Below are 27,678 nucleotides of genomic sequence, written 5' to 3' on the forward strand. Positions count from 1 at the left end.
CATGTAGCTGTCTGGTTTTCCCAACACCACTTATTGAAGAGACTATCTTTTCTCCATTGTATATCCTTGCCTCCTTTGTCATATATTAGTTGACCATAGGTGCACGGGTTTATCTCTGGGCTTTCTATCTTGTTCCATTGATCTATATCTCTGTTTTTGTGCTAGTCCCATATTGTCTTGATTACTGTAGCTTTGTAGTATAGTCTGAAGTCAGGGAGTCTGATACCTCCAGCTCTGTTTTTTTTCCCTCAAGATAGCTTTGGCTATTCGGGGTCTTCTGTGTCTCCAAACTTTAAGGTTTTTTGTTCTAGTTCTGTAAAAAAATGCCAGTGGTAATTTGATAGGGATTGCATTGAATCTGTAAATTGCTTTGGGTAGTACAGTTATTTTCACAATATTGATTCTACCAATCCAAGAACATGGTATATCTCTCCTTCTGTTAGTGTCAGCTTTGATTTCTTTCATCAGTGTCTTACAGTTTTCTGAGTACAGGTCTTTTACCTCCTTAGGTAGGTTTATTCCTATGTATTTTATTCTTTTTGTTGCAATGGTGAATGGGATTGTTTCCTTAATTTTTCTTTCTGATCTTTTGTTGTTAGTGTGTAGGAATGCCAGAGATTTCTGTGTGTTAACTTTGTATCCTGCAATTTTACTGAATTCAGTGATTAGCTCTAGTAGTTTTCTGGTGGCATCTTTAGGGTTCTCTATGCATATCATGTCATCTGCAAACAGTGACTTTTACTTCTTCTTTTCAAATTTGTATTCATTTTATTTCCTTTTCTTCTCTGATTGCCATGGCTAGGACTTCCAAAACTATGTTAAATAAGAGTGGTGAGAGTGGATATCCGTGCCTTCTTCCTGATCTTAGAGGAAATGCTTTCAGTTTTTCACCGTTGAGAATGATGTTTGCTATGGGTTTGTCGTACGTGGCCTTTATTATGTTGAGGTAGGTTCCCTCTATGCCCACTTTCTGGAGTGTTTTTATCATAAATGGGTGTTGAATTTTGTCAGAAGTTTTTCTGCATCTATTGAGATGATCATACGGTTTTTATTCTTCAGTTTGTTGGTATGGTGTATCACAATGATTGATTTGCATATATTGAAGAATCCTTGCATCCCTGAGATAAATCCCACTTGATCATGGTGTATGATGCTTTTAATATTGTTGATTCTGTCTGCTAGTATTTTGCTGAGGATGTTTGTTAATAAATTTATTTATTTATTTATTCATTTATTCATTTATTTATTTATTTTTGGCCATGTTGGGTCTTCATTGCTGCCCACGGGCTTTCTCTAGTTGTGGTGAGCAGGGGCTACTCTTTGTTGCGCTGTGCAGGCTTCTCATTGCAGTGGCTTCTCTTGTTGTGCAGCATGAATTCTAGGCACGTGGGCTTCAGTAGTTGTGGCATGTAGGCCTAGTAGTTGTGGCTCGTGAGCGCAAGGGCGCAGGCTCAGTAGTTGGGGTGCACGGGCTTAGCTGCTCTGCAGCATGTGGGATCTTCCTGGACCAGGGATTGAACCCATGTGCCCTGTATTGGCAGGTGGATTCTAAACCACTGTGCCACCAGGGAAGTCCCTTGTTGAGGATTTCTGCATCTATATTCATCAGTGATATTGGTCTTTAATTTTCTTTTCTTGTAGTATCTTTGTCTGGTTTTGGTATCAGGGTAATGGTGGCCTCATAGAATGAGTTTGGGAGTGCTGCTCCGTCTGCAATTTTTTGGAAGAGTTTGAGAAGGATGGGTGTTAGCTCTTCTCTAAATGTTTGATAGAACTCACCTGTGAAGCCACCTGGTCCTGGATCTTGGTTTGTTGGAAGATTTTTAATCCCAGTTTCAATTTCATTACTTGAGATTGGTCTGTTCAGATTTTCTGTTTCTTTCTGGTTCAGTCTTGGAAGGTTATACCTTTCTAAGAAGTTTCCATTTCTTCCAGGTTGTCCATTTTATTGGCATAGATATGCTTGTAGTATTCTTTTATGATGCTTTGTATTTCTACAGTGTCCACTGTAACTTCTTTTTATTGATTTGAGTCCTCTCCCTCTTTTTCTTAATGAGTCTGGCTAAAGGTTTATCAATTTTGTTTACCTTCTCAAAGAACCAGCTTTTAGTTTTATTGATCTTTGCTATTATTTTCATTGTTTCGATTTCATTTATTTCTGCTCTGATCTTTATGATTTCTTTCCTTCTACTAACTTTGGGTTTTCTTTGTTCTTCTTTCTCTAGTTCCTTTAGGTGTACAGTTAGATTGTTTGAGATTTTTCTTGTTTCTTGAGGTAGGATTGTATTGCTATAGACGTTCCTCTTAGAACTGCTTTTGCTGTGTCCCATAGGTTTTGCATGGTCGTGTTTTCATTGTCATTTGTATCTAGGTATTTTTTTATTTCCTCTTTGATTTCTTCAGTGATCTTTTGGTTAGTTAGTAACGTATTGTTTAGCCTCCATGTGTTTGTGTTTTTTACGTTTTATCCCCTGTAATTTAATTCTAATCTCATAGTGCTGTGATTGGAAAAGATGCTTGATATGATTTCAATTTTCTTAAATTTACTGAGGCTTGATTTGTGACCCAGGATGTGATCTATCCTGGAGAATGGTCCATGTGCACTTGAGGAGATAGTGTAGTCTGCTGTTTTTGGATGGAATGTCCTATAAATATCAATTAAATCTATTTGGCCTATTGTATCATTTAAAGCTTGTGTTTCCTTATTAATTTTCTGTCTGGATGAGCTGTCCATTGGTGTAAGTGAGGTGTTAAAGTCCCCCACTAGTATTGTGTTACTGTCGATTTCCTCCTTTATAGCTGTTAGCATTTGACTTATGTATTGAAGTGCTCCTATGTTGGGTGCATATACATTTATAATTGTTATATCTTCTTCTTGGATTGATCCCTTGATCACTATGTAGTGTCCCTCCTTGTCTCTTGTAATATTCTTTATTTTAAGGTCTAATTTATCTGATATGAGTATTTCTACTCCAGCTTTCTTTTGATTTCCATTTGCACGGAATATCTTTTTCCACCCCCTCACTTTCAGTCTGTATGTGTCCCCAGGTCTGAAGTGGGTCTCTTGTAGACAGTATATAGATGGGTCTTCTTTTTGTATCCATTCAGCAAGCCTATGTCTTTTGGTTGGAGCATTTAATCCACTCACATTTAAGGTAGTTATCGACATGTATGTTCCTATTACCATTTTCTTAATTGTTTTGTGTTTGTTTTTGTAGGTGTTTTTCTTCTCTTGTGTTTCCCACTTAGAGAAGTTCCTTTAGCATTTGTGTAGAGCTGGTTTGGTGGTGCTGAATTCTCTTAGCTTTGGCTTGTCTGTAAAGCTTTTGATTTCTCCTTTGAATCTGAATGAGATCCTTGCTTGGTAGAGTGATCTTGGTTGTAGGTTCTTCCCTTTCATCACTTTAAATATATCATGCCACTCCCTTATGGCTTGTAAAGTTTCTGCTGAGAAATCAGCTGTTAACCTTATGGGAGTTCCCTTGTGTGTTGTCATTTTTCCCTTGTTGCTTTTAATAATTTTTCTTTGTCTTTAATTTTTGTCAATTTGATTATTATGTGTCTTGGCATGTTTCTCCTTGGGTTTATCCTGCCTGGGACTCTGTGCACTTCCTGGACTTAGGTGGCTATTTCCTTTCCCACATTAGGGAAGTTTTTGACTATAATCTCTTCAAATATTTTCTCAGGTCCTTTCTCTTTCTCTTCTCCTTCTTGGACCCTATAATGTGAATGTTGGTTCATTTAATGTTGTCCCAGAGGTCTGTGAGATTGTCTTCAATTCTTTTTTTTTTTTTTTTTTTTTTTTGCTGTACGTGGGCCTCTCACTGCTGTGGCCTCTCCCGTTGCGGAGCACAGGCTCCGGACACACAGGCTCCGCGGCCATGGCTCGCGGGCCCAGCCGCTCTGCGGCATGTGGGATCTTCCGGGATCGGGGCACGAACCCGTGTCCCCTGCATCGGCAGGCGGACTCTCAACCACTGCGCCACCAGGGGAGCCCTGTCTTCAATTCTTTTCATGCTTTTTTCTTTCTGCAGCAGTGAATTCCACCATTCTGTCTTCCAGGTCACTTATCCGTTCTTCTGCCCCACTTATTCCACTACTGATTCCTTCTAGTGTATTTTTCATTTCAGTTATTGTATTGTTCATCTCTGTTTGTTTGTTCTTTTATTCTTCTAGGTGTTTGTTCTTCAATTCTTCTAGGTCTTTGTTGAACACTTCTTGCATCTTCTCAATCTTTGCCTCGATTCTTTTTCCGAGGTCCTAGATCATCTTCCCTATCATTATTCTGAATTCTTTTTCTGGAAGGCTGCCTATCTCCATTTCATTTAGTTGCTTTTCTGGGGTTTTATCTTGTATCTTCATCTGGTACATAGCTCTGTGCCTTTTCATTTTGTCTGTCTTTCTGTGAATGTGGTTTTCGTTCCACAGGCTGCAGGATTGTAGTTCTTCTTGCTTCTGCTGCCTGCCCTCTGGTGAATGAGGCTATCTAAGAGGCTTGTGCAAGCTTCCTGATGGAAGGGACTGGTGGTGAGTAGAGCTGGGTGTTGCTCTGGTAGGCGGAGCTCGTAAAACTTTAATCTGCTTGTGTACTGATGAGTGGGGCTGACTTCCCTCACTGTTGGTTGTTTGGCCTGAGATGACCCAGCACTAGAGCCTACAGGCCCTTTGCTGGGGCTAATGGCGGACTCTGGGAGGGCTCACGCCAAGGAGTACTTCCCAGAACTTCTGCTGTCAGTGTCCTTGTCCCCGCGGTGAGCCACAGCCACCTCCCCACCCCACCCCGCCTCTGCAGGAGATCCTCCAACACTAGCAGGTAGGTCTGGTTCAGTCTCCTATGGGGTCACCGCTCCTTCTCCCTGGGTCGTGATGCACACATACTTCGTGTGTGCCCTCCAAGAGTGCAGTCTCTGTTTCCCCCAGACCTGTTGAAGTCCCACAGTCAAATCTTGCTAGACTTCAAAGTCTGAATCTCTGGGAATTCCTCCTCCCATTGCCAATTCCCAGCTTGGGAATCCTGACGTGGGGCTCAGAACCTTCACTCCAGTAGGTGGACTTGTGTGGTATAATCTGTCTCCAGTTTGTGAGTCACTCACCTAGCAGTTATGGGATTTGATTTTATTGTGATTGTGCCCCTCCTACAATCTCACTGCGGCTTCTCCTTTGTCTTTGGGTGTGGGGTATCTTTTTTGGTGAGTTCCAGTGTCTTCCTGTTGATGATTGTTCAGCAGTTAGCTGTGATTCCAGTGCTCTCGCAAAAGGGAGTGCAATTATGATTTTATAGTTTCCTATGGCAACTCAAGAAGAATTATCCAAAAGATATCAGAGCACAGCTCCAATATGCTTACAAACTTTTCCACCCAGTTTTCCCTGGTAGAGCTTCATATATATTGATATAACAGTTCCAGGGCAACTCAGCAAACATCAATCAGCCAAAAGACCATTCACTAAAAATCAATGGGTTGAATGAACAATTTGCTAAATTTTTTATCTAGAGTAGGCATATTTTCCCCTAATCCTCCCATGAACATGAATAACAACCATAGAACATTATACATAAAAATAACTTAATAAGACAGTGAAAGACAGAAGTAGACAGAGTAGCTAGGGGCTTTGGAATTATATAGTGGTGAGCTCCCTATGCTTTCTTTTTGCCTCATATATCCAGATTTGGAACTGAAGAAGCTAACAATCCAGAAATACCAACAAGTGCAGATAATTTAAAAAAAAAAAAAAAAAAGAAAGAAAGAAAGCCTCAACAAAGCCAGTTGTCTCTCTAGCCAAAGGACCAGAAAGGGGCTGCCTAGAAAATACATGTAACTTTTAGACAATAGTCTCTCTTCTTCTGCCAAACACCACAGGGGGTAAAAAAAAAAAAAAAAAAAAACTGTGCCCACATCCCAGCCAAGCCAGCAAAGGCCTAGCAGAGAGTATTGGCTTCCACTCACACTTGAGAGTAAGGAGGCACCCTGCCCCTTCCGCACTGGAGTAATGTCACAGGACAACTAGTAAATCAGGACTTTCACCACCACCCAGTGGTAACGAGGGCACTGCCTGCCCCCTGCCCAGTGGTGTTGGTGGAAACCATGTGGCAAGCAATCATGAAGCACTCTGACTTCTGCCAGCCAGGGAGGTATCATGGAGGTCTAGTGTGCAGCAGGAACTCCCAATGCCTTTCAGTAGTACCCAGGATATTCCCCGTCCTTGCTCAAGTGTCAATGGAGGCCAATGGAGAACCTGGACTTCTACCCTCCCATTGCAGGAAAGAGGTGGCACCTCCTCCCTCTTCCCCTGCTGAGCAGAGTCAAAATAAGCCAGTTAAAACAGAAGGTTTAAATAAGATTCAGAGTCGTATAATACCCAAAACGTCCAGATTTCAACCAAGGATCACACATCATATCAATAATCAGGAATATCTCAAATGGAATGAAAAAAAGACAATCAATAGATGCCAACACTGAGATAATAGGGATGTTAGAATTATCTGAAAAAGATTTTTAAAAGAGCCATCATAAAAAGGCTTCAATGCACAATTATGAATACAGACATACCTCAAAGATATTGTGTGTTAATCTTCAGACAACTTCAACGAAGTGAGTTATATGAATTTTTTGGTTTCCCAGTGCATATAAAAGTTCTACTCACACTATACTGTAGTCTATTAAGTGTGCAATAGTGTTGTGTCTAAAAGATGTATATACCTTAATTTAAAAAATTTTCTTGCTAAAAAATGCTAACACTCATCTAAGCCTTCAGCAAGTCGTAGTAGTAACATCAAAAATTACTGACTACAGATCACCATAACAAATATAATAATAACAAAAATGTTTGAAACATTGTGAAGATCACAAAAATGTGACACAGAGACACAAAGTGAGCAAATGTTGTTGGAAAAGTGGCACTGATAGACTTGCTTAACCCAGGGTTGCCACAAACCTTCAATTTGTAAAAAACACAATATCTGAAAAGCACAATAAAGCAAAGCACATTAAAACGAGTTATACTCGTAAACTTGAAACAGATACAAACTGGAAGATCTCAGCGAAGATACAGTTGATATAAATAAAACCAAATGGAAGTTTAAGTACTGAAAATTATAAGAACCAAAATCAATAACTGAATAGATGAACTCAAGAGCAGAATAGAAGAGATAAAGATAATAATCACTGAATTAGAAGACAGAAATCACCCAATCTGAAAAACAGAGAAGATAGACTGAAAAAATTAACAGAGTCTGAAGGAACTGTGGGACTATAACAAAAGATGTAACATTTATGTCATCAGAGACCCAGAAGAAAATGAGAAAGAGGGCAGGGCTAAAAAGAACTCAAAGAAATAATGGCTGGAGACTCCCAAATATGGCAAAAAGACACAAATCTACAAATTCAAGAAGCTAAGTGAATCTTAAACAGGGTAAATCCCAATAAATTCACATCAAGACACATCATAGTCAAATTTATGAAAACTAAAAACAAAGAATAAATCTTAAAAGCAATGAGAGGGAAATACCTTACCAATAATTGGAGGGGGAGAGGAATCTAATAACAGCAAATTTCTCATCAGAAGTCCTAGAGACCAAAAGGAAGTCACCAAAAAGTTTTCAACTGATGAATTAAAAGAACTATCATCCCAGAATCCTATACTCAGTGAAAAATCTACTCTGGAAAATAGTTTCTTAAAGAATAAAACATGTAACTATAATATAACCCAGCTGTTGTGCTCCTTAGCACTTATCCCAAAACAATGAAAACTATGTACACACAAAAACCTGTACACAAATTTCACAGCAGCCTTATCTGTACTAGCCTAGATTTAGAAATAACCCAGATATTCTTCAATGGTGAATAGTTAAACCATAGTATATTCATGCCATGGAATACTATACAGCAATAAAAAGGAACAAAATATTGACATATACAAAAACCTGGATGTATCTCCTGAGAAGTGTACTGAGTGAAAAAGGCCAGTCTCAAAAGGTTATGTACTAAATGTTTCCATTTATATGTCATTCATGATATGAAAAAAAATTACAGAAATGGACAGCAGATTAATGGTTGCTAGGAGTTCAGAAGCTGGTGGGGACAGTAGGGAGTGAATGTGGTTATAAAAGGGCAACATAGGAGATATCGGTGGTAACAGAAATGTTTTCTGTTTTGACTGTATCACTATCAATATCTTGGTTGTGATAATGTACTATAGTTTTGCAAGATGTTACCACTGAGGGAAACTAGGTGAAGGGTACACAAGACCTCACTGAATTATTTCTTAGAAATACATGTGAATCATATTAAAATAGTTTAATTAAAAAAATAAATCTGATAGGGTAAGACTCTCATTCTTCTTCAGATGACTTTTCCTGGCTTTTCCTAATACATTTTACTGTCACCAAGTCCATGACACTTCACACAAGGGCTTGGCAGACAGTGGTTGTAGATAAATACAAGTTAGAACAGGAGGGAAAATAAAAAAATAAGCAGGAAGCAAGTGATAACTACAGCTGACAGACTGGTTTACGAGGACATATGGGCCAACCCTATGGGGACCCCTAAAAATAACTGGGAAACACTCTGACCACAGACTCTTTGGACTAGTAAGGACTCACTTGATCATTAAAAGTAATTGTGACTTTGTTTTAAAACCATAGGCTAGTAAAAATTGAAACATTTATGTTTTAACAATTCCCCCTGACCCTGACCAGCGGATTCATCTAGTGCTTATTTCATTTTTCTAGTTAAATAAATAAAATACTTCAAGGAGAACATTTCCCAGAGAAGGCTAATATTGTAAATTCTCCAAGGTACAGATTAGCAATTTCATTATGATCCCCACAGGCATTCACCAGTTCTTCTCTGCATGTGGTATAAAGCCAGGTGTTATACAAAGGAAGTAAAGAAAGGGGGTTGGAGCCTTTGAGAATTACAACGAAAAACTGAAAAGACACAGGAAAGAAATAATCAACCACCTAAACACTAAACTGTGCTCTTACATGCACACAGCACTACCAACGCCACCAGTAGCCCGTGAAACTATACCCCCCATCTCTCCACGTTTATGTTGGGCTTATTTGCTTCCATTCCTGCCCCAGCCACCTGGGCCTCACACCTATCTGGATTGCATACCTGAAGCAGCAGTAAGGGGCAGTCATTTGTCCACATAACAAAGATCTACTCAGGGCTTACCATGTGTCATATTCCATGGTAATTATTAGGGTTATAAAGAAGCATGAAATACGGCCTTAGCTCTCAAGCCTTGGTGTAAAGTAGACACGTCAACAAATAATGCAAATCAGAGTGATTAGTACAACCTTACACATATGGACAGGGTTGACTAGAAGCATGAAAAAGAGAGGGAGCGATTCTGCCACACAAGAAACATCCAATGTATGAGCGTTATCACCTGTACTTAGTCCAATCTCTTTCCTCGAAGCAATGAGGCAAAATGGGGCTGTCACTGGTATGACATCAGGGCACCTGCCTATTTCCTGGGGAGGTTATGAAGTTCAAGGGTATAATCTATACAGGGGTTGAGATATATGTCCAGTTGGCACAAATTTATCTGTAATGTTAAGCAAGTCCCATAGCTTTTCTGAATCCCATTTCCCTCATATGTAAAACAAGAGAGTGTACTGGGCTCTAAGAGACAATCTCAGCTAGAAGTCACTGCTTAATCACCATCTAGTATTTATAAGGGCAATCAGAACAATCCCTGCTCCTCTAATTTCTAGCTATGTGAACTTGGGTAAGTCACTATCTCTCAATGCCTCAGTTTTCTCATCTCTAAAGTGGGCACAATAATAAGACATCTCATAGGGCTGTCAGAAAGATTCAATGTGGGGGGCTTCCCTGGTGGCGCAGTGGTTGAGAGTCCGCCTGCCGATGCAGGGGACACGGGTTCGTGCCCCCGTCTGGGAAGATCCCACATGCCGCGGAGTGGCTAGGTCCGTGAGCCATGGCCGCTGAGCCTGCGCGTCCGGAGCCTGTGCTCCGCAACGGGAGAGGCCACAACAGTGAGAGGCCCGCGTACCGCAAAAAAAAAAAAAAAAAAAAGAAAGATTCAATGTGTTCATATATGTAAAGTGCTTAGAAGAGCACCTAGCTCATACTAAGTGTTATATCAATATTACCTATTGCTATTGTAATAGTTTTTTATCATAGATTACCAATGATATTTAATTATTACATTAAAAGCATTGAAACACTTGATTGTAAATGTACAAACTGTTTGCATGTTCTTTCCAACAGTCACCATTAGGAATTCATAAATTAATACATTAACGAGTCAGATTCTGCCAAAAGTACACACTCTTAAAAAATAAAACAGGTTTTTTTGGAAACCACATAACTTAGGTGTTACTATATTATTTAATCATATTTAAAATTCCCTCCTAAACACACACACACACACAAAATGCATACATACTTCCAAAGCTGTCTAACCTCAAAATGACCTGAACACCTAATTTAGGATCCACTAGGTCCTTGCTATTCATGTGTAGTCGGCAGGCCAGCAGCATTGCGGCTGGTGCAGTCGGTCTTATTTGGGGCTTAGGCTTCTGCATTTGTACAAGCTTCAAGTGCTGCCGGTGCTGCTGGTCCACAAACAATACTTGGGAGTAGCAAGACACTAAGCTGTGGCAATCAGAAACAGACTTCAAAATGACTGAAATGATTGAATTAGGTTCGCCAAAGTCCCGTTAATTGACCAAATCTGGAAAATGTCTTACTCGACACATTGTACAATCACAACCATGTTTATAAAGTATCTCAGAACTTACATGGAACTCTGACAGGAGTACATATATAAACATAAGAGGTTCCATATTGGCAGAAATGTTGCTTGTGATTTAATTTTTATAATAAAATTTTCACAGTTACAGAGATGAGCTGACATAGTCTTCATAAGTGGGCACACATGACAGGGGGAAATATACCCAATATTAATTTGGATAACTGTCAGAAGGCCTTTATTGAAAGACATATCACAATTACTGTGAAAGTGGCATTTCAATATAAGCATGGTGTTAAAAAGAGATTGTGGTATAATTTCTGCTTTTAAGATTATTAGTAGGGCTTGTGTTATTCCTATGAACGGAGTGAATCTGACCCTCAGAGCTGAGTCTGTCAGAATCTCAATACTTAGCTATACAGTGTCTAAAGATTTAAATTAAAATTATATGTATCTCGTCAAAAAGAGTGGCCAGATTCCCAGCAGCTGGAACAGAGTACTGAGAGGCCCTACTTTTTGGGCGGACTTGAAATGAGAACTAAGACTTTTTCATAAAACACATGAAAATAGAATTTTGTTGAAGACAGACTGCGATGGTACAAAAGGGGGGTTTAGGAAGATGTGAAAAGCAAACTATTTGATGGCTGCAGCTCTTTACAACCAGCTCAGAGAAAGAGACCAAGTAGTTATCTGCTTACTACAAAAGATGCAGCAACGTTACTGCTCTCCAAGCTGCTGAGTACAGACGATGCTTGGATGAACGCTCCTCCAAACCTTGGAAGATGTATGACTTTGGGATTTCAGGGGTTTCCAAAAATACACGAAATGCAGAAAAACTTCCCTCCTTTGCCAAAACACATCAGCCCTTTGTTTACATTACATTTTCCCCTTCTATATGTTGGAAATAATAAGACCCCTCATAGCATTGATAAGATTGAACATAGGGGAAGGCAAGTGGGAGGCAGCTCAGTCGATTCTGTCTTGAAATCTTCTTTCACACCTCTCTCTGAAATGTAAATATGGACTCAGTCCAGCTCTCCCAGTCCCAATGACTTTGGCTGAGGGCGGTCGGTATGGAAGTCATTTCCCTTCTAGGTGCAGTAGCTGCTTTCCACAGACTCAACAAAGACACAAAATATCATTAACATCTGATTCTGAAAAGGTTGACAACCACTTCTTTGTTGTACCCAGCAGTCTGGGGAAAGCTGCTGCGTATTACTCTATCTTGAGCAAAATTATACCTATTAGGCTCTGATATGAGTATTGGAATATTTCTCCCATTCGTCCACAGCGTTGCAGCTTGAATATGCCTATTGTTTTCACAGTATCCATTACATATTTTAAATGGCATGGAATGATCATATATGTAAACATTACTTCAGCTGAGGCTGAGTGATGCTTGGCAAAGCAAAAGAGGCTGTCTGACCTCCTTGGGCCTTGGTTTCAAGGAAAGAGGTGGCAAGGGACTTTGGGGGGTGGTCAGTGGTTACTGAAAGGAGTGAAGTGGATTGACCAATGGGTGCTGCCATATTAAAGAAGTCTGGATCCCTTCCTTTGACACACACAAAAAGCTGCAGGCCTCCAACTAGCTTGTCTATCTTGTGGCATACAGAAGGAGGATGAAAGGCTTGCCTGAGGGTTTGAAATAGCAAGAGGGAAGAGTCTGGAAGAAAGGGGAGATTTACTGGGTGCAGCTTCAGGATACATGAATAAGAAAAGAGTGGAAAAATGCCTCCAAATATAAAAGCACTTCTAAAATAGCCATTAATAATCACATTCTCTAAGATAAAAGCAAGAATCCTAAGCTGTTTTTTTAAGCACTCATGTTTTTCTTTCGGTCTTCAGACTAGGAAATGGAATTAGCCTAAAAACATGAAATCGACTGATTAAGAATTCTTGAAACTTCCTAGGGTCGGGAGGCACACTGGATCGTAGCAGTCGCTTCACTGCAGGCAGACTAGTGAGCAGAAGTATTTCTGCACACAGTACATTAATACTTAGAACAACCTGTAATCTTAATCATTGATAGAGCTGAGTGCAAGCTTTCACCCCAAGATCTAAGTCCTGGAGCCCTGGATTCACGTTGGAATGTTTACTGATATTTTCCTAAGAGACACTCTCAAAATTATCCTTGCATTTTCCTCACCATTAGTCTACACTTAGAGTGCATTTTTCTGCCTTTTTAGATTAGATTTAGATTTCCTTGATAACCAGGAACATAAACACAGCGAATAAGGAATAAGTCATTATTTGAAGAATTTGGGCCATACAAATAGACAAAAAGTTTCCTCCAGGCCAAATGTACACCCAAATGTTTATTGTGCTCAATACTTCTGTTTCCTTGATAGATGGCTCACACTCACTTTTAGGCTGAAAACTGGGCCTTAGGCAACCTTACAATTACAAACTAATGGCTGTTTACTGCTGTGGAAAGGAGCAAAACTGCTTCTTTAACTACTGAAGTTATTCACCAGCAGTCACGTCAACAAACATTTTTTTATCACCTACCCTGTTTAAGTTACTATGCTAAGCAAACACAGATGCATGAGAGTCTTATCCCCAACTAGTTTGTGAGCTACTTACCAGCAAAGACAAAGTCAAACTGTGACAAAAAATTTAAATGATGAGCAAAAATCAAATCAAATCAAGATGAGATTCACTGACAAGTGAGAGATACAGACAATAGAGGCCCCTGGACATCAGCAAGAGAAGAGATCCCATCAAGGAGACAGGGGAGGCTTTATCAAGGAAGTGAGATTTGTCCACCAATGAAATCATTGCTACTTATCAGAATTAAAAGATTAGCAAAAGGTAGTGATGTTCTCCAAAATAATATTTTAAATCGTTTTCTTTCAGTCTGTCTGGCTTCTTTCCCTGTTTCGATTTTTTTTTAAAAATACCCATTCTGCTTGTCAGTAGGCTGTCTCTTTTTAAAAAGAGAGGCATCTTAATGATCGATCAATCCAGTGACATTGAAAAAGATAGGCTACAGGACTAGCCATTTGGGGAAACTCAGCTATGCTGTCTCCCGCCTGTTATGTTGAAATGAGCTAGAGAGAAGCTGTCCTCACCTACAACCAAATACACCCCCCTGCACATCTGCGCCTCCAGGTTCCAGACCTTCCACGCTTTGTTTTCTCTTTACAGAACTACATGCTCATTCACATCCATACATGTGTGCGCACACACATACACACAGAACACACACTGCATAATCTTGCTCAAGAGATATTGTAGCTATAGCCCTTACGCGTAAATAGATGCTTTCTTCTATTAGCAATAGAAGAAAGTTTCCATTTCTCTATTTTTGTGTGTCACACCTTCTATTTCTTATTTATTTGTTTGTTTGTTTGTTTATTTTTGGCTGCGTTGGGTCTTCGTAGCTGCGCGCGGGCTTTCTCTAGTTGCGGCGAGCGGGGGCTACTCTTCGTTGCAGTGCACGGGCTTCTCATTGTGGTGGTTTCTCTTGTTGCAGAGCACGGGCTTCTCATTGTGGTGGTTTCTCTTGTTGCAGAGCACGGGCTCTAGGTGCGTGGGCTTCAGTAGTTGTGGCACGCAGGCTAAGTAGTTGTGGCTCGCGGGCTCTAGAACGCAGGCTCAGTAGTTGTGGCACACGGGCTTAGTTGCTCCGCGGCATGTGGGATCTTGCCGGACCAGGGCTCGAACCCATGTTGCTTGCATTGGCAGGCGATTCTTAACCATTGTGCCTCCAGGGAAGTCCCATTTCTCTCCTTTTTAAATGCAGACATTATTGAGTACATGCAAGTGTCCAATGGGTAAGCATCATACTTTCTAAAGATGTTATGAATTTATTAGTCTCAAATAAAAGGGTATTGCACAGTAACTCTACCATTAGCTCAAACCACCCAAAGGACAATGGTGGCAGTGTTTCCCAAGAACTGATGAGAATTCCAGGTGTTTTGAACTCAGGTGATTATTCTCACAACTCTAACAAATAGTCAAGTGTAAAGAATTTGTAACTCCAAGGCAGGGCAGTATCTAAATTATTTGAAAAGTGTTTTTCAAAGAAAATAGCTGCAATTTGTTAACTCTTAACAGGTGTGAAACAGAGCAGTGCAAAATCACCAATTTATTATTCAACCCAGCATGCCCTAAACTGGAAGAACTGTACAAAAATCTACTGAAGTTCAGAGGAAATAACTCAAGGAGTTTGTAAATCTTCACTAGTTCTTAAGCAATCTAGTCACATTTAGGAGATCGTAACACTCACTGGTTTCTTTTCCATGAAATGAAATCTGAGCTAAAATCCATTAACACCTCTTCCCTAAGTCGACATTTCTCTGCCCCTTGGCCCTCCCCTCTTTGGAGCTCTTTCTCAAACTTCCGGTAGGAAGAACACAACCTGGGGAGCAAAGATGATACAAGATTCAACTAGGAAGAGGATTTCACCCAGCTTTGCTCCTCAGAAAAAGCTGCTTTCACAAGTCCAGTTGAGTGACTTCTTTGTCACTCTGGATGAAGGGATCTCTTAGAATCTTTGCAATGCTAACATTATGTGTCTCCATACTTCTCTGAAAAGTATTCTATCTCCTCTCATCAACCTTTTCCCCATTCTTCTTGTAATCTCCAGACATCAGAATGGAGCTATCTTAGATATCATCTATGGCACCTGGGAAGCCAAACCGAACTTTTCTCAATCTCCCACCTTCACTAGGTGCTCAAGGCTGAAATAAAATGCATGGATTCAAAAGGTCAAGCTAGTACCAAAATTATAAACTCACCCAGTGCAATTAGTATATAAAAGAGCAATAATTAAAGATAAAGGGTAGTTTGTAATGTTTTAAACTGACCAAAGAAGAAATGCATGTGAACTTCTGAAGACAAGTTATAACAAGGATTTGATATATTACATTAGGATCAGGTAGAGTCTCATGTATTTAGCAGCCAGTAGTTATATACCAGAAAGGAAGTTAGAACCCAAAGCCCTGTAATGCAGGAGGAGGGTACATACTTAGTTTATTTTCTCAGATTAAATATCCAGCCCTAGAGTGATGTAATAATAATTGACATTTTAATAACAATCCAGACAGAATACCTTTTGCACGTTGGATAATATACAGTTATTTGATACCATGGGTAATAAAATTGTATTTAAAATACCATAGACGCCAAAGAAAAGGAAGGCTTCTCTTTAAAAGTAAACCTCAACCAGGGTAAAAGAACCTCTAATTTTTTTCCATAAGAGGCTCTCATATTTTAAACCCAGTGAAGGGATGATAAGACACTTTCTTATCTAATTACAATGCAATTTTCTATTTGCCTTATATTGATTTAGGTACAAGCTTTCTAGAACTTTCCATATATAACAGAGGAAGGCACATACACACATAAAAAGCCATGATTACCCATCCCAGAAGCTTTGGAAAAGGGAAAGAAAATGGTCTCTCATACAGAGAGAGAAGAGAAGAAAAAATTATCATCAACATCTTTTACTCAAATACCTAATACGTATGAAGCACCTTCACTGAATGTCTGTAGAATTCAGATTGGCGATGGTTCTGATAGTGGAAATAACTTACAACTGCAAGATGGTCACAGTTTATGAAATATTCTCACCTGATCAGCAAAACACAGAAGGCAATCTTCTCCCCATTTTAAAGATGATTAAAAGGCTCAAGTAGCCTAGCAATTTCTCAGGCCTCTGTGAATAGTCAATGATGCAGCTGAGACTGTCACCCTGACCTCCTAACTCCTGGTCCAGTGCTCTCTCCACCACACTTTGCTGTACCCTCTCCATAAAAAATGAAAAATGCATTCCAGGATTCCCAGTCTCTGCCATTACAGCAGCTCATGAGAAGCTTTTAAAGAACTGGGCAATTCCCACCCTATGTCATTTTACTTCTCACCTGTCCAGAGCCTGTCAAGGGTCTGCTCTGCAGGAGTTATTGCTCTGCGGAGCTCTACCCTAGGCAAGCTCAAGTTCCCCTTGAAGCCCATTTCCCAAAATAAGAGTACGTACTATACAGCTCTTAGCTCTTCCTACATGGCCACGACACCACAGCCACCTTCCCCTCCAAAACAATAATGAGTCCACATGACATTTGGAACTTTGGCTCCTTTTGCCTACTATTTGTATTTTCCTGTCCTACTATTTGTGCAATGGCAGATGATGCAAAAAAAAGTAGTCACTTCTCAGAGAACCCTATGGTATCTTCAGGTGTGGTCAATTTATACAAACCAACCTCTAAACATTTAACTTGTGCCTTGTATCGGCACCCCTGATCCACCACCACCATCACACAAAAAAACACACACAAAAAAAAATCCTCCTCTCTTACCCCCCACCTACCACTAGATCTATCCAATCAGGAACCTCAGTCACACCTAAGCCTCCCTCAGCCTCACTCCCCAACCTCTGTCTGCCCCATCTAATCAGCTTCCAGGGTTTGGTTTTGTTTCGTTATTGACAATTCTCCATAAATGTCATTGATTCAACCCTTCCTCTCCATTTCCGTGTGGAGAAACAATCCTGCATGGATTTCCCACGTTTGTACACTGTAGGTCTTCTGAGCAAAGGACATGTTTAAACAGCTGACAGCCTAGGAAGCTAGAGATTGTGCATCCCTCTGGAGAGACTCAGAGATGCATCTCTCCAGAGGCATTTATTTACACTCCAGGGTATAAACCTAGAGATGCCTTTCCTCTCTCTCCTGATAATGAATAATCTCTCTCTCTGGAGGGGAGATGAGAAGACTTGCTAGGGACCTTATAAAAGTTCAGAGTGTACTCAAAGGTGGGGTCCTCTCCTGTGGTGCACCCCATTACCTCCTGGGCTAGTCACCCAGTGGGGGTTGGGGCGTGGGGAACTCATGCAGGCTGCTCTGGCGCTGTTTTTGCTGTAATAAAGCATTTGTCACTAATCCTGGGTCTTCTCTGTTCTGTCGGGTATTTGTATGTAAAACTGTGGCAGACAAACTTGTTAGCTTGCAAATGGAATACAATTCAGATCCTTCACATTTTTTGACTTAACACCTATTGCCATGCCTTAGCTTAGGTCACTATCTCCTTTCCTGATTTCCTCTAATTCTCCTCATTGGTCTCCCATCTTCATTTGCTCTCCTCTGTTGAATATGTCCTCCTTTCAGTCATCATAGTGATCTTCTAAAACTCTCCTCTAATGCTGACTCTTCCCTGCTTCCCTCCCTTTTGGAGGATCACTCACTTTGGGAGAAAAAATAATAAATAAACTTCTTAGCATGGCCTTGGACCACCTGAGCCCTCTCTGACATTTTCATCAGTGCTCTCCCAAGCTCCCTCCTCCTCTCCACCTGCAATGCCCTCCACCACCAGTCTCCCCAGCCTATCAGCATTTCTACACGATGAATGCCTGCTCATATCTCAATACCCAACTCAAATACTACCTGCCCGGGAAAGCTTTCCCAAACTCCCCAGAATATGAGCATCTCTCTTTTCTTGGCTCATATGGAACACTGCGGATATGGTTCATGTGACACGCCAATTAATATTCTTTGTTCACAGGTCTGTCTGATCCACTGGATTGTGACCTCTCTCAGTTAAACACGTATCCCATCCGCACTCTCGCCGTAACACAGAATATGCCTTCAGTTAACATTTGTTGAATAAATGAATAAGCAAAAGAATAATCATTGAAATGTTTTCAAAGACCTTAGTTCTCATCCTTTTCCTCATCTATGTGGACTTCCATCCCCCTCCCAAATCTTGTGATGATTTCCAGTGAAGCCACACACATTGCCTTCACAGGCTCTGTGGACACGTGGAGAAGAATGACAAGAGAGGCTATCGTGCTTTTCATTACAAAGTGCACTTCACATTACATACTTTTGCCACCACTTCATCCACAGGTATCCCTCTATCACCAAAATTAAAGTGATCTCAGAGATTTGGAAAACAGCTCCCGGAATAACAGTTAACTTAGATAACTGAGTCATGTCTGAAACATTTAAGGCTTTTGTTTATTAACATTTTATTTACAAAGACATATGACTTCCTCTTCCATTCACTCAAGAAAATGAAGCTACTTCATCCAGAAATTAATCCGACCTTCTAGACCTCAAATCTGAAGTGTCAGTGAGTTTGATGAACCTGATTTTAAGCAAGAAGATCAGCCTGTTTGGTTTTGTTCCTGGCTGCCAAAGGAAGAACAATTTTCACTGGGAAAATGATGAATGAGGCCACCAATCACGAAGGTAAAAACAGAGCAAAGACTGAAAAACTGAAAATAAGCTGAGGGCATCAGGTAACATTTTCATTGGGACTGAAACTTTAATTGGGAGGAGAAGTGTTCATTACAGACTTTGTCCCTGGAATACTTTGGCTAAGAGATTCCAGTGAGTGTTAAAATCATTACCGAATGGCCTCAATCTAAACAAACACCCACCTTTTCCATTTCACACTGAGATGAAATTTCTTCGCTGTGTACAAGTGAAAAAAAGCCTTGGGTTGTCAGCTTCTCCTTTCCCAGAGGGTTTGTGAAAGCGTTTTCTCTTTCTCCTTATCCCTCTGCTTTTCAAATTTAGATGTTAGTCTCCTGAAAAAGTTCTCTATCAAGCACTTAGACTAGTACCTGACTTAAGTGACACCAGCATTTCTGCCCAGTGCAGAGCTGATTTTCCATACGAGCACACACAGGGCCATGCCATCTGAGCAGAGGAAGCTCTGACAAGCACCTTACTGGGGGAAACACAAGCACGGGGCTTTCTAGAACATGAGTCATCACGGAGGAGCAGCCAGTTTAGCTGGAGGGAAAAAAGCAGCAGGAATTGACAAAGAGGATGATACCCAAAATGCAGGACAGGAGTGATTACATAGGGAGAAATGTCCCCCCCCCTATATTTTCAATCGCTCTGGTTGTCTGTGGCTCGTTCCTAATTAACAGATCAGGAAATGCAAAGGCTACCCCAGTCAGCCAGGATCATTAGCATGCAGGAACCTGAGGCTTTGTGCCTAGAGCAACTGTTTATGATAAAGAAGATAAAAATGATGTATTGTATATTATATTCCATCAGCAGAGACCATGAAGATCATAATACATGAAATGCAGCCTTGCTTCACCCCACCTATCAATAGATAGAGTGCGCGGTACAGTTCGAAGGCTACAGCTTGCCTTCCTTTTGATTTTATTTTTCAAGAAATGCACATAATGAAACCTGTAAAGCAAATCACTCAAAAGAGTGATGGAAACAAATTAAAATGAGTACTGTTTAAATAATTAACACCTGCCAAATGAAGAAGAAAGGCCTTATTGCTGATATTAAATCACATTCTTTAACGTCTGAAACAGATGACAGTAAGTAATTCCAAACAGGCAAGACAGGATGCTAATCTTTAGTTCTTGGAAAGTGGAATGAGTTTCAATAAAGCTGACCAAAAAACCCCCAAAATTTAAAAAGTCTCATTTTGATTTAGTTAATTCTACTGCAGAAAGCTGGGCTTACATTAAACTTTTTTGGAGGGGTTTAATATACTATAAATGAACAGCTTTAAGTCCTGGTTTAAAATATATTCATTATTCAGTGAGCTAATGATGTATGTTCCACCTGGTTGCTGTGGAGTCATGTACGTAAAAAATTGAGGGTAATGTCTTGTTACTAAGAAAAAATATTAGCCTTGCCAAGTTTCCAGTCGATAAATATAACTCACAATAGTGCTGCCAGATAGGCAAATAAGAATGCCCCCTGCCTGCCCACCCACCAGCAAGAGGATACCGAAAGAGGAGCATTATTCCAGTTTGGACCAAAACTAAAAATTTTAGCACTGAGCAAATAATCCTTAACTCTATTAATGCATGAAGAAGAAAAAGACATAACATGGTGGGGTTTAAAGAATAACTAATGAAAACTCCAGCAGCTTGAGTGACAGTCTTCACGGCCAAGGGCTCCTTTCCAACTCAGCCCCTTGGGATGCAAGAATTGGGGTCTGCAGTGAAGTCCTCAGCTCAGAATTTCACCACTTTGCCTAACCCTGCCTCCAAACTAGGCAACGGTGAGACTGTGGTCGTGTCTCATTTCTCATTCTGCTTTGTGGAGGGCGATGAGGGGAACAGGAGATGGTGGTCGTGTTCACTCCCCTTCATATTAATGGTATCATTTATTTTAATTAGAGTTAGTGTTGCACCACCTGCCTGTAAATCAACGAAGTTCTTTGACAACTCAGATGCTTCATATTAAAACACGTTTGAAACATAACCCTCCTGGCACCTTCTGTGGTCCACTTCAAGTATCTCAGCTATCTGACAGGTTTGTTTGCTTGTTTGTTTCTCCCCAAGCTATACTGGGACATTGTCTCCAACAAGACTTACCTACTTATAGAAATCTCAGCCTTGTAAGGATCAGGACAATGACAAGAGAAGCCATGAGCTTGTTTTGCAGCTCTTCTCCCAAACACAGCTTCATTACCAAAACATCTTTTGAGAAAAGTTATCTTCTGATCTAAAAGCATGTTCCCCAGAAAATGAGTCGGTGCGGGCTATCACATTATCAGAAGTGTTTGGTAATCTAATTGCTCTGGGAAAAGAAATATTACAAGAGTGCCCTCCTTTTTTTCCTTCTTCTTTTGTAAAACCAAAACTCTTTAAACAGTAACGTTTAACCATTTAGAGATTGTGTTCTTGGCAGGCAGACCACAGAACCCAAGGAAACGCTTCCAGCTGAAGGTTCCTGGTTGACCAGAGTCTGAAGAGTTTACTTAACCCCCCAAAAACCCAAGCATGCCTTTTTTCCTCCTATCAAGACAGGTTCACAAACACTATAAACACTGCTAGTATCACCTACTGGCAAAAACAAACAAAACAAAACAGAACAATGAACCAACCTAATGATTCTTACTCAAGGGTAGGCAGGAAATGATACCTAAAGATAGGCACCCTCGATGCATGGTTCATCTAATCCCACAAAAATATGTTTTTTAATATAATCCTACCTTTAGGAAAGGCTCCTAAAACCCTAGGACTTCCAAGCTAGCCTTCATTTTCTTTCACTTTCACTTTAATAAATGCATCATTATTCATTATACACTGTAAATCGCTACCCATGGTCGAACCTGAGATTTTACTTTGGGACTTTTATCAAAAAGCACAAGGTATTTGAAGTTATGAAATATGGGTTTCTTTCCATCCTCACCACAAAATTCACAAATTACATAATGTCTGCAATGACTTAGTTTTTCTCACGTGTCAAGTGGGTACAATTACGTCTGTGTTATCCACACCAACGTTATAAGGTTACAATCACAAACTTGGAAATAGAAAAATAAATTTTAAAAGTAAGAGAGAAAGAAGGATGGGGGAGAGGGAAAGAGAAGGAAAGGGAAAAAAAGAAAAGAGGAGGGTAAGTAAGGGAAAGAAAAAGAGAGGGAAAGGAGGGAGGGGAGACACCTCTCCACACATCCATCCAGCACTGTATCTGAACAGCATGCTTCAGCAAATTAGAAATGGTGGCAATCTGGATTAAATGAAACCAATTAAAACCAGCATGAGGGTCATTCTCATATTGATATAATTTCAGTTTCCAACATGGAAATTTGTTATTTTCATGTTTGCGATTCCAAAGACGGCAAGCTCTAGAGTAGACAGGATGAAATGAGATGCCATCCTACTTAATTTATTGTATTGCTGACTAATTATTCCATGAGAGTTAGTCCTGCCAGTCTGCTCTTTTAGAGGGCAGAGAATTGGCATTGTTACAGTTTTCTGCTTAGCCCCAGAAAGTCTAAGACAAGTTCAGCCATGAGGAGAGAAGACCCGCTACTTCTGCTTTCTTTATTAATAGCTTCAGATGAGTTGCTTCTTCCACACTGCTCTTATGTTCAACCTCCATATTCCATCTTTTCCCCTCATTCCATCCAGGTTAACTCATGGTGCAGAACAGTAGTTAAAGCTTTGCAATCACACAGACTGGATTCAAATACCAGTTCTGTCACTTGTTAGCTGTATGACTTACAAAAATTACTCCATTCCTTCATTGGACAAATATTTATTGTGTGTCTACTGTGACCAAGCATTGCTCCAGGAAAATTCAAGAGTGAAAAGAGATAAAATTGCTGCCCTTGTGGAGCTCACAGACTAGTATATTCCGATCACTACCAAAAACAAAAATGAGTTTTTAAAGAAAATCTGGGTCATTTACTTAGCTAGGTGTTGGAACATAGCAAGTGCTCAATCAATGGCAGTTTAAAAAATTATGTCACCATGGATGACAGGGAAGCTCTGTTTCTTTCCTCTTCTCTCTCCGAAGAGCATCACGAGTTATATAACCATGACTTTAAGTGACCGAGTCAGTCATACATCCAAAAGAACAACCTCAGCTGGTCAGTTCAAACAAAAGGCCCAGCCTGGGGTATAATATAGTAGCTTTGCCATCACATAAACCACAAGTCTTGTCATCAAGCATATATGGACACAGGTCTTTTCAGATAACAATCCTCCAGAGACATCTAGTAAGAGACAGTACAGCATAGTGGAACCAGCCAAGCATATTTAGGCTTCATTATTAGCTTTATGAGTTTAGCCAAATTTATTTTCCTTTAAACACACCAACTGCATGCCATTTTCTGTTTACTCTGCCTGAAATCTCTTTCCCCAAATATCTGTTTGCCTTTCTCCTACACTGTTGACATGCCTGCTCATCTTAGAGAACTTCCTTGATCAACTATATAAACCAGCAGCCCCTCACGTCCCACTCATCCTCTATCCCCTTATCACCCTTCATTTATCTTCACAGCACGACATCTCACATGCTGATATAGACTTGTGTTTTTGTCTGCTGCTGCTTGCCTCTCCACTCTAGAAGGTTAGCAAAGATTTTGTCTTTCCAGTCACTGCTAAAACCCCAGCATCTAGAACAGGTCTTGACACAAAATGCTGCTCTATAAATATTGGTACTTGTTCAAAAACTGAATAAATATACTAAAAATTGCCTACAATGTTACTGGGATTATAGATCTACTGAATTCTACCTATTGGATGTCTTGGTGGTTAGGGGAGTCCCTTGAACCCAAATTACAAATCTCTGCCTGAATTCTGGCTTGTCCGTCTAACATCCCAAATGGTACACAATTCACTCCAGCATAACAAATATTGCTTTTGGGTTTTTTGGTGGAGGTCCTTCCAAATATGGAAAGGCCTATAGCACCCAATACCTTAAGTAAGAGACTCTAAAAATACAAGAAAGCCAGTGTTGAAATCTTTCCTTTGTTCTCTAAACCAGTAGGTCTCCAACTTGAGCCGTAACAGGACCACCTGGTGGAAATGCAGATGGTTAGGTCCCCACTTCCAGAGTTTCTGGCTCAGTAGCTCTAGGGTGAGGTCCACGAATCTGCAATTCTAACAAGTTCCCAACTAATGCTGCTGCTGCCGCAGCCCAGGAGCTCCTTTTTGAGAATCGCAGCTGATGCAAAAAACAAAAACAAAAAACTCTGGTATAGCCCTTCACACTTTCACCCTAACTTTGCCTCAGCTGATTTTATCAGAAAAGTAATGACTGCATTTACTCCCTGATTTTACAAACTTGAAAATTATGTTCTGGGAGTGTGGGCAAGTTTTATGTTTTAGTTCCATAATGAAATCTAGGCTTCAGCATCATTAACCAATCTGTTTCATGATGAAAATTAATTATTATGGTCATTAGATTAAATGGCTTCTTTCATCTGCAAAGACATAATTGGTAGAGAAAATTGTTTCACAAGTATGAAATAATCAATCAGCAAAGGCTGGCTGTACCCATGATTTTTTTTTTCTCTACTAGTTTCAAATGGACCTGTCCACCCTGGTGATCCAGTGGTAAAGAATCTGCCTTCCAATTCAGGGGACACAGGTTCAATCCCTGGTCGGGAAACTAAGCCCACGTGCCACAACTGCTGAGCCCATGCACCCTGGAGCCTGCAGGCCACAACTAGAGAGAAGCCTGCACACCACAACGAAGAGCCCACGTGCCTCAATGAAAGATCCCGCATGCTTCAATGAAGATCCTGCGTCTTGCAACTAAGACCCAACGCAGGCAAAAATAAATTAAGTAAATAAATAAATAATAAATAAATCTTTGAAAAAATAAAATATTGAAAAAAAAAAGGACCTGCCCAGAAGTCACTTAGAATGGGAAGAGGGTGGGGGGATGGCGTGGGTTACCCTAACAAGGTATGGAAGATGTGTGGCCTATGCATTCTAAACTATACAACTTCACCTTTAGAGTGCACTTTTCATAATTCCAGGGGAAACACAAAACCATAGGGAGACCTCTAAGACGGGGCTGGAGGAAAACGCTTTCTCACCAAGGCACACTCTACAAAAATGGCACCCTTTCCACAGATTTAAAGTAATATGAGAATGGGACAGTAGAAAGGATAGTGATGAAAAGTCAACAGAGGCTGCAAAGCATAATTGAAAAATGCATAATTGAAATGTCAGAAGTAAAACCATGAGATGCTTAGGAGAAAGAGTCTTGGGAGAACACCTATTCTATGGACTCACCAGGTAGGTCCCACCTCCTCCACTCCTGCTGCTAAACTTGCTTCTTCTGATGACTACACCTCTGCTAGAAACAGTCATCAATCCTGGGGAATACCAGAGGAACCTTGCTTGGCCACCAAAATCTTCAAAGGTTCACTTTTATTGGTTTCTAAAACTCAACCTACTTGGAACTAGGCTATACCTCTAAGGCTATTTACCTACTTGTCTGAATATACAAATCTACCAAGTCACCTAACAAACATTTATTTAGCACCTATTTCTGCAGGGTGCAAAATTTTAAAAGCAGTTACTCATGACTGGGATAGGGAAAAGAGACAAGGTTATAAAAAAATAGAAAATTTGTTCTCTACCCTTAAGTGTTCAAAATCTGGTTGGAGAGACAAAAATAAACAAAAGTAATTACATCAGAACAATACAAATTAACATATCTCCCAGTAAGAATATAAAAGCAATTTAATTAGAGAGAACATTTTTCTCTATGGATTAGCATGAGGCGATATCAACTGCACACTCAGATGCATCTGTGGGTACAGATAAATATTCCTATGAATGAGAAGCTGATTTTGACCCCAATATATTCACAAAACAAATGGATGTTGACATATGCAAAGATGACTGGGATCATTTAAGCTGATAAATAAATTACTAAATTAAGCAGCCTCAATCAAGCATTATTTGTAGGGGTACCATGCTACCAAAGTTTATCATGTTTGCTTTGAAGAAAAGTTCTTCATGCAGAAATGTGGCTAATTGTACATTGTTCTAAATAATATCAGATGTAGAAGGTAGCAATTTAGGGAAGATTGCTCCTAGGATAACAATATTGAACAAACATGTAATAATAATGGCCCAGCAGGAATCCAAAAATAGGGTCAGCCATTCTATGCATGCTTCCTTCCCTCCCATGAGGGACTAAGGGAGGAGGTATTGAACCCAAGACAAACTGAGCCATGCGCTTTCCATTTTGAGCCCACTTCTTGCCCTGCTTGCAGTGTAAGCATTTGACTCTTTTATGAGTTGCTTCATCAGTACCAACCAGAAAAGGACTTTAATACAGAGAGCCCTGCGAACATGCAAAGTCAAATAGTCTTCATTAAAATGAAGAAACAGGTGCATCCATCTATCTCACTGGGAGTTAGTTGCTTACACATATCTGAGAGATTTGGCTGAGTACAACTTTCTTTTTTCCAATTCCCATTGTTTATAACAAGTCTTTTATCATCTTGAAGTCTTAATTGTCTCTACCAGTTCAGTTGTTTATCCATTTGGCAAACTCTAGGTTTTTCCTGTTGTCTTCCCTTTGGGGCATGAATTAGCATAGTTGTGCAATGTTTATTGTTTGTTATTCCTTAACTTTTTGATTGCATCCTTGAAGATGTCAAATCTTCTTCCCTGAGTTGTACTGGAAAAGCCAAAGATTTCCATGAATGGGGAGTTTGGAAACACGGAATATTCAGTAGGAGCCTGGGGTTCTGCTGGTGAAGCTGTTTAATTTTAAGCATATTCAGCAGGCTGTACTCTCAGGGGCTATTTCAGTAGACTCCCCTCCAACCCCCAACCTGCCACACATACACACACGCACGTGTGCACACACACACACACTCCATCGTTCCAACTGTAGAGTCAGTATAGCAGTTGCAGATCAGGGAGCTCCACGTTAGGGAGGCAGTAAGCAATGTAGTTAGAAGGTCCATCTCTGGAATGAAACATCCCCTGGACTCAAATCCCAGCACTGTCTGTTACCAGCTGAGAACTTGGACCTCTTACTCAACCACTCGAATGGAGTCTGAGTTTTTCACTCTCTGAAATAAGGGGAAAAATACCACCCAGAAATATCATGAGGAATAAATTAAATAGTATATATAAAATGTTAGCAGAATACCTGCTGAGCACACTGCTAAGATACACAAAGATCAATAATGATAGCTTCTTAATGAGTACGATAAGACTTTAAGACTCGGTATCAATGTCTGACAATCAACGTGTAGATTTTTCTGTTTGTAGATTATTCAGTAGGCAGATTCCTTATCCATACAACCCTGCATTGCTCTATTCATACAAACCATCTCATTTCTTATTCTGACAGCCTTCCCTAGACTGCCAAAGGGACAGGAAGGAAAATCATTTCTATTAGTATTTCATAGCTCTAATACAAGTGGATTAGGGAAGCAGTTGAATCAAAAAATGGGACATTAGCTATTAAAGATTCAATTACCTCTATTCTTCCTTCCCCCACTTGAGGAAAAGTCAGAAGTAAGGGGAAAAAATACTGCATTATAGTGCTTTAGGAATGTCTTGGGGAAAATAAATACACAATCTAAATGCAAGGTATCATTATATTATTATCACTCTGCATTCATCTAATAAGAGATTAAAGTGTTCCAGTTCACAGCAACTAAACTTGCTTCAAACTTTCCCATGGTTTCTTTGATATTCTTTATTTGAAGGAAGCTCCCATTTAGGACAACTGCTGCAATCTGTTGGTTTTAAAC

Source organism: Mesoplodon bidens, assembly GCF_964165515.1.
Source record: "Mesoplodon bidens genome assembly, chromosome: 16".
Taxonomy (NCBI): Eukaryota; Metazoa; Chordata; class Mammalia; order Artiodactyla; family Ziphiidae; genus Mesoplodon; species Mesoplodon bidens.